The sequence below is a fragment of the Nannospalax galili genome, unplaced genomic scaffold (genome assembly GCF_000622305.1).
Source record: "Nannospalax galili isolate Female #2095 unplaced genomic scaffold, S.galili_v1.0 scaffold437, whole genome shotgun sequence".
In the NCBI taxonomy this organism is placed as follows: domain Eukaryota; kingdom Metazoa; phylum Chordata; class Mammalia; order Rodentia; family Spalacidae; genus Nannospalax; species Nannospalax galili.
Window position 1 is genome coordinate 707412 of NW_008340646.1, and position 8596 is coordinate 716007.

The 8596-nt window shown below is 38.0% G+C and overlaps 1 long non-coding RNA gene across 2 annotated transcripts in view; it reads left to right on the top strand.

Moving 5' to 3' along the window:
* Positions 1–3283: 3283 nt before the first annotated feature.
* LOC108490988 overlaps positions 3284–8596 on the top strand; it is a 7290-nt gene continuing 1977 nt past the window's right edge. The window contains exon 1 of one of the 2 annotated variants that reach the window (XR_003849918.1): positions 3284–3352. This is a non-coding gene — a long non-coding RNA (uncharacterized LOC108490988). Of the gene's footprint in view, positions 3353–7135; positions 7222–8596 lie in introns of those variants that run through there. The other variant, XR_001872494.2, reaches the window with a different exon arrangement.

The window sequence follows — 8596 nt, forward strand, 5'->3', positions numbered from 1 at the left end:
AAGCCTCTGTAGGATGTGTAGCTGGTGAAGATTTTTTCCCACTCAGTGGGTTTCCTCTTCAGTTCCTTGGTTGTTTCTTTTGCTGTACAGAAGCTTTGTAGCTTAATGAGGTCCCACTTATGGATTATTGACCTTAATGCCTGAACAACTGATGTCCAATTTAGAAAGTACTTTCCTATGCCTATATCTTCTACAATAGAACGTGATGCACACAAAAGGCCACAAATTGTCAACTTTTAAAGAATAAGAGACCACAGATTATGTGTCTCTGAATAGGACTGATATGTCAAATCTCTCCCACCCATGGCTCGGGGACCATTGCAGAAGACGGAACAGAAAGATTGTTAGAGCCAGGGCTGTTCATGAACATAGAGAAACAGAGGCTTTCAGACCCCTGGAACCTTACACATATGAACTTATGGCAATGGTGACCTTCAGCAAACCCATGCCAACTCAATCAAGCAAGGGCCCAGAGTGGAGTGAGGAAAATGTGTGGCTGGTCAACACTAGTCTGGGAACTATTGGAGACTGATAGCTGACTACTGGGTAAGGGAGAGTAATCTCTAGATCTCTAGATAGGCTGACTAGGCTCTAGTGGATGAATTTGTACCAATAGACCAATAGACATCTGGGTACAAATGCTTAACTGGATAGGACTTAACATGTATAATGGAACACATGACATTGATGCGGGAGTGGGAGGGTCTGGAGTGGATGGGGAACTGTTGCATGAAATGTACCAAACCTCAATTAAAAGCTTTTAAAAGGAAGTATTCATTGTTTTTCTCAAAAACAAAATGCTAAACTGATCTCTACACTTTACTACAATCATTTGTGCAGGCCTACATGCATCGTTATATACAAGCATGGATAGTGTTTATTCTAACTTAAAATTCCACAAGTTCAAAAGAATGTCTAAGATTGAAGGTTTAGCTCTGTTGGTTTAGTGTCTATCCAGCATGTACAAGAGTCTGGGTTTGATCCCCAAACCACAAACATATAAATGAAAACAGAAATCTGTGAGGGCTGGACATAGATAAATGAACTCAAATTGATTCTGTCTATGGAATAAAATGAAAGTTTTCGTTACTAGATTACACTTCAAAGGTATTCTATTTTAATTACTGTATGCTTTGCTTGCAAGAGATATACATTCCACTTGAAAAGGGAAGCGTCCTCATTTCTGTCTAAATGTTAGTCAAATCCATGCAAACTAATCCATTCATTAACATGAGCTAATATGTAAATGCTGTAATTGGTGCCCACAGTTCAATTTAAAACATTTAGTCTACTGAATAACTTTGTTAAAATATTTTTAGTCATTCATGTAGCTTCTAACTCTGTCACTAATGAGGGTGTTTTTTTTTTTTCTCCCTAACTTTCTGGTTTTCAAGTCCCTATTACTGTGTATTTATCTCAAAGTTTTCATTTTGTTGGAATTTGTTTAAAAAATATTTTTTTATCTCTAAAATGAATTCATTAAGGCCTTGAATGAGCAATGCAAGCTGTTCCTCATTGGGTTATTTCATTCCTGGAGCTTCTGAAAGGTGCCCAATAATTATTTATCTCACTACTGAACACATTAAATTCACTTTGGTTCACATGGACTTGTGATTTAGTGGATTACTCTAGCTGATATTTAATTAAAACTGGTCCACAGACAAAGCTGTGATCCCATATAGTTAATTTACAAGGTCACATTGAGGACAGACTCTCTGGAAGTGAGTGGTTCTGCAAGAAGAGAGCTGGTGCCAGTGTGAGATTCATTTTCTTGGCAATCAATCCACTGTTTTCACATGCCAAAGATAATGTAAAGAAAGAGTGTGCAAAGAAGCAAGGCTAGAGAAATGGGGGTGTCCATACTTAACAGAATCCTTTATTTGAAGAATGGAAGAAGTTAGAATGAACTAGAAATCTTGAATAATTGGAAGAAATTAGAATACCAGGAGAAATAACTTCAATAAAACTGAAATAAAGAGTCTAGAAGGTCAAAATAATGAGACTCTATTCCATTTGCTCTCAAACAAGTGAGCTTCATTAATAAACATAGTACTAGATTATTTTGTATTCCCATGAATTTGAATCATTCATCATTTGTGTGTGAGTGTGTGTGGGTGAGTGGGTGTGCCTCTGTGTCTCCACATGGATCTCTGTGTCTGGTGTGCTTGTGTGTTGGTCTCTCTCTCTCTCTCTCTCTCTCTCTCTCTCTCTCTCTCTCTGTGTGTGTGTGTGTGTGTGTGTGTGTGTGTGTGTGTGTGCATACGCAGTTCAATTCACGTCGTTTCTCTTTGTGAAGACACATGTACTTTTACTTCACTTTTCCTTTCACAGCCTCTGCAGATTTAATTGAGATTTAATTTCATGCTGAAAGTGAAACTTCTGATTGATAGTGTTCACTGGTGTTAGCTGTTCATTTTCCATCTTAGAACTTGTTAGGATTCCCCTGAAAGTACAGGTTTACCCTGACATTTTCTTTTTTCTTTTTCTTTTCTTTTCTTATTTTGAGGAACCCATACACACAGAATTGAGATGTGAAATTTGCTAGTGGGAGCAGATTATACACTGAAATAGGAAGTTAAGGTTTGGGTTACTTTAATGGAGAGGAAATGACTAATATCAGCACTAGTATGTAATTGAGCCCCACATTTAGCTTTTCTTCAATGTGAAAACTAACGTTGCTATAGGACTGTGAAACTTTATTTTACTAAACTGCAATTTTCCTGCTTCCTTTTCTTGTCTGTCAATCAATTATCACATCTTTCATTAGGTACATGTTATGGCACATTTACCACATAAAATTGTCCTGTAGAATCTGAGCTGACTTCAGAGCACACTGACATGGGACATGTTGCACAGTCTCCAGGTAAGATCAAAGGGTCCTTGGCTACACTTCCATCTGGAGACAAAACACTAATAAACTTGGGAGAATATTTGAATAAAGGTATTATTTGTCATTTATAAAAAATGATATTTATATTCACAAACAAAAGTTACAGAGTCATTGTCAGAGGTGAAATTAATGCAGTCATGTCTACTTTCTGTTGTTATTTGTTGGGATAACCATAAAGTATATTAGTACTACATATGTAAATACAAGAAAAATATAGTTTAGTACTCTTACTGGAAATGGAGGAAAGAAAAATAATGAAAGGATTCCATGTATGTGACTATAAAGCAGCCATTTAACATTATATTGCTTTGCATTAAATATCTATTAGCTAATGGACATTTATTCTGATATTTACAGTAGAACGGGAAATGATACCATTTTTCTGTTCAGCAATCTTGTCGCTCTACGAAGATGCAGTGTCAGTTTTTGCAAAACCCAGCAGGAACTGCATGGAACAGAACTGTAAGTGGATTCTTTGGTTTTTTGAGATATTTATGATGCTAGTTGCTTTATATAATGTAATCATCTGAAATTTCTACCTGAAAGATAAAAAAAGGAGTTTAAGAAGCAGAAGATTACTTGGAAGATTGCCATCATGTGAGTAATTTATGCTTTCCAGAAATCCTGCTCAGTTTATTTAAAAGAACGTTTACTTTTCCTTTTTAAAGATCTGTAAGTAATGACTGAGCTCTCAGAACACTTAGAAAAAAATTGCAGACTTGTGAGGCTGCCAGGAGTTGGAGAGAGTTCCTCTTTTCACAGCTGAGGAAACCTAGTTCATCAGTACTGACTCTTGGGGCCTTTCCTAATGCACTCAGGTAAGTTCTTTAAGGAATACAGATTGAATCACAGATCATCTGACACCACAGGCAATTATTTTCTCTTTGTTAATGAAATAGCTTCATAGAGCTCATGAAAATGTAGTATTTGTAATATGGTATAGGAGGTATTATTAAAATAATATTACAAAAATAAAATTGAAGGGAACAGCATTCCGTGACATGTAACATGCCTGATTGAGATGCTGAAACTCCATCCCCTTCGTGCTTCTGTATTACTTACCTGTCATAGGTTCTACCAAACCTAAGGGCAGTGTGAATATCTAGACAATTATTAAATGCAAGGTAACCCCATTCCTCAGGTCTGAAGTAAGATTGTGCCATTGGAGAAAAGAGCTAAAATATATGTGGTGTTACATTTAGTTTCCACAACAGAGATCGACTTACTCATAATCCAATTTGTTCTTTATCAATAACGTTATCTCACTGTAATGAACCCAGGTCAAGTCACTAGACTACAGGATTCCCTCTTAAATATGTTTTATTTGTGAAGAGATTTCTCCTATAAGCATAAATAGCAAGATGGTGCTAGCATAGTTCACTGATGGCTTTTCTCCATTGTTGCACATAGGGAGACTATTTCTAAAGGGGGGATGCCCTCATGGGATTCTCAGTTGCTACAAACAAATTTACATTTCCAAACTATTGCTTTGGGTTCATGTAATACTGGTTTCACCTTGTGTGTGTGTGTGTGTGTGTATGTGTGTGTGTATGCAGATATGTGTGGGTGTATATGTAGGCCAGAGGACTACCTAGGGCATCATCATTTCTCAGAGGCTGTCCACCCACATTGTTGCTTTTCTTTTTGAGACAGGATCTGTCACTAGCATGGAGGGAACTCAGCAAGCACGCTAGGCAGGCTGGCCAGTGAGCCCCAGGGATCTTCCTGTCTACCTCCCTTTCCTGAGATTATAAGTGAACAGCCACTACATCTAATATTTTTTTAACCTGAGTTCTGGGATCAAATCCAGGTGCTCATATATACATGGCAAGCACGTTGCCACTGAGCTATCTCCCCAGCCCCTTGGATTCAGCAAACAGTTATAGCAAATTAGTCAAGTATCGATGGGTGAAGCTTAGAGAAAGGAGGCTGGGAGTAGGATAGAGGAGAGGTACCAGAATCAAAAGGTACTCTGCTTTCCAGCAACACCATGAAGCACAAAAATAAAGAGGCACATGGAACAATAAGATTTTTTCTAAAGTTAATAAACAGTTTTCTTTCTGTCAGCGCTGTCCACTGTCTTCAGTATGCTGATAGGCTTTATGAATTCTTCAAAGATGTGGATATTTCTCTAACCAAATGAAGTTTTCATTAATGAGATAACTACCATGATGGATCCGCTAACAGGTTATGGGAGGGCCTTCCTGTAGCACCAGTTTCTGAAATACTAGCTTAGAGACTTCAGAAAACTTCTTCTCTGAGCAAGATGGATAGAACTTGACTCAGAACATGAAAAATTAGTGAGGCTGATTAAGTATTTAATTTACTGAAGATTAAAAATTTGAAAGAGGAAGTAAATATTAACTGATCATCTGAGTTTAGCAATCTTTAGAGTTTGATCATTTGAGATAAACATTGTTATTTATTGACCAACTTTTTTCAAGGCTTAGTTTACAGTGGTCCAAGTTGACTAAGCAGCTCAGGATGTTGCCATCTGTTTCTTTTTTACTGCATCTGAACAAGTAAATATGGCGCATAATCAAAGAAGCTATGCCCTGAATCACTCACACCCTGGGGATAGCTCAGGGTTTCCATTTCAGGGAGGGGGATTGGAGTGCATTTTAGAATTCTTTCTCTTATCAGACGCCAGAACCTATGGTCTTTCTTCTGGGTGGCTGTTTGCCACCAGAGCTATGAAGAGTTGGCTGCCTGTGCTAGAGAGATGATTCTCACGACTGAGCTCAGTCCCATTAATGCTTAAAAGAAATAACAGTCTTTGCTCTGTTCATGGAAATAAAATGATCAAAGGAAGCTAAGTGAGAAACATGTTTCCCAGTATGCACTGAGCTTTCACATCCAGAGCCAGTGAGGTTAGGTGACTATTTGATTATACACCAATTCCAAAGAGTCTTTAATTTGAAATTTTCTATTTCTTCAATGTGTTACTCTCTCGGTTCACTTATGCTGCATGTTAATTGATTCTTACACACTATACGTACTGTATTTTACTGAAGTGAAGTAATTTGGGTAAATCGGGTAAATCAATTTCTTCTCAGCCTCATTATTTTACATAGAGGATTCATGCTGATACATTCCTCATTTTCCACATAGGGGCAACCATACCTACCATGTCATCTGTCCTTATTGTATGTGACATCAACACTCCTCCCACTGAGAAATGAGTCACTTGTTGGCCTTTGAAATCAGGAAAATCCTTAGTCACGAAGTGGCTCAGTAGTATCTGAGCTTCGGCCTGGCTTTCGGCATCCTCACTGACCCTCAGTGTGTGATGTCTGACTGTACTGCTGCCCTGCTGTGAGGAAGTCCAGCTAGCTCATGTGCAAAGATAACACTGAGTGGTCCTGAGGCTGCATGAAGGCATAGAGATGTTCACCCTGAACCCAGTCACCTTCTGATTCAGCACCAGCTGCTGCCTCACCATGTTATATGCATACTCAGGTTTGCATATGTGTGACCATCTATACCTAACCACATAGTTAATGTCATAGGTGTACATGATAGAGTCTCAGGCCATCTTAGGCGAGTAGATGCCCCAGTACTTTGTGAATGAGGAAATACTAACTGGCACATTCTTCTAATCAGAACTGGCAACCCGATCTCTCTAGAGGTGATACTGGAAGTCAAGGACTCTACCACTCTAAACCATTTAGAAACCAAATTCATCATACATTTCCATTTTAGTCTGCACAGCATTTCATATCAAGGACATTTTAAAATGGGAACATGTTTCACAAATTCTTAATATTCCTAAAAATTATACTTTTACTACAACCATCAATTTTACATTTACATTTAGCAATATCAATTCTGAGTCTTGATAGATTAGAAGATTGTTACTATCATATTATGTAAATGTATAAATATATACTTATATTTTTAAATATTTACACAATTCAGAAATGTGACCTAAGAATTAAGACATTCAACAAAGTAATGATGATAGGGCTGGGGAGATGTCTCAGCTGTGAAGAGCACTAGCTACTCTTCCAGAGGATATGACCCAGGTTCGATTCCTAGCGCCTATATGGCAGCTAACAATCAACCATCAGTAACAGGGGATCCAACACAGTCTTCTGACCTCTGTGGGCATTACACGACACAGGTGCACTTGCATACACGCAGGCAATACACTTATACGTAAAAAATAAAAATAATAAATAAAAAGTAGTGATAATCTAAAAATGGAATACATAGTAAACACAATTTTAACAACTGTGTGCTTTTAGGATTTTATGAATTGCTCCAAGACATACCAAGATTCCCTTATTAATTCTTCTGGTTGAAAATCTCCAGAACATTTAAAGTTGCAGGTAATTAAGATTTATTTGCAGACTCATGTACTTGATCCCTTGTTCCATGATTTATTTCTCATTTAGGTTTTATATGAGGTACATTTTTGCGCTATTAATGCCTCAGCATCTTCCAAATAGCCATCCAGAGATGAGTTTCAGTGTCTCTGTAACTTTGAGTATTCATGCTCTGTATTAATATGAGTAAAACAGTGAAAGCACAAGAGTTTCCTTGTATGCAAGGGTACATTTTTCCAAGAAAGTCTGAGGGGTATGGGAATTTATTCTCAGACAGTCATGTCAAAGGTTCTCTCCCATATAAGGGCTAGGCTTTTATCTAAAATGACTTATTGAAAAGAGTAAAGAGATTTTTCTGAAAGTCTATTTCTAACTATCTTTGTCTGAAATGATCTTAAACATATGACTGATTACAAAAATTTAATGTATTTTCAAATGTATCCACTGACTTCATGTATTTTAGAAAACTTTTACCTTATTATTCTTACTTTTATTGTGTGTGTTTGTGTGACATGTGTGAGTGCAGTGCAGATGGGGTGTGCCACAGTGTGTGTGTGAAGGACCAGATGAAAACTTGCAGGAGATCCTGAGGTTGAAATTAATGTCATAAGACTTATGAGGCAAATGTCTTTATGTACTGAGTCATAGTGCTACTAGATTCAATGCATTTTAAACACAAAGATGCATCCACACTGAAATCCTCTCTATTAGTAAGTAAGGTGGATCTTGCATAGGTTCCCTGTGGAAGTTTCCATATGAATGCAAATATTTACTTCCTCTTCTGATTTATATCAATTGAATTTATATGAGTCAAATACAATAGTGTTACAGTTTGTTTCTTCGATTGCTGTGACAAAACACTCTGACCACTACCAACTTGGGGAGGAAAGGGTTTATTTTTCTTATATCTCCCATGTCAAAGTTCATCACTGAGGGAGCCCAAGTTAGGAACTCAGGGCAGGAACCTGGAGGCAGGAGCTGGAGCACACGACATGGAGGAACGCCGCTTACTGACTTGCTCCCCTGGCCCCTGCTCAGCCTGCTGGCAGAACCACCTGCCCAGGGGTGGAATTATCCACAGTGGGTCAGGCCTTCAGACATCACTCAACAATCAAGAAAATGCCTCACAGAGATAACTACAGGCCAATCCAATGAAGGAAGTTCCTCAATTGAGGGTCCCTCTATCCAGGTGTTTCAAGCTGAAAACTAACACCATCCAGCTCAGGTGCTAAGAAGAGCAGGAATATCAGAACTGCTCCAGCTCCCAAAGTCAGGGAGGGCTTCACAAGGGAGGTATATTAGTCAGGGTTCTCTAAAGACACAGAACCGGTAGAATGAATATACTATATTTATATAATATAATATGTAATCTAATCTG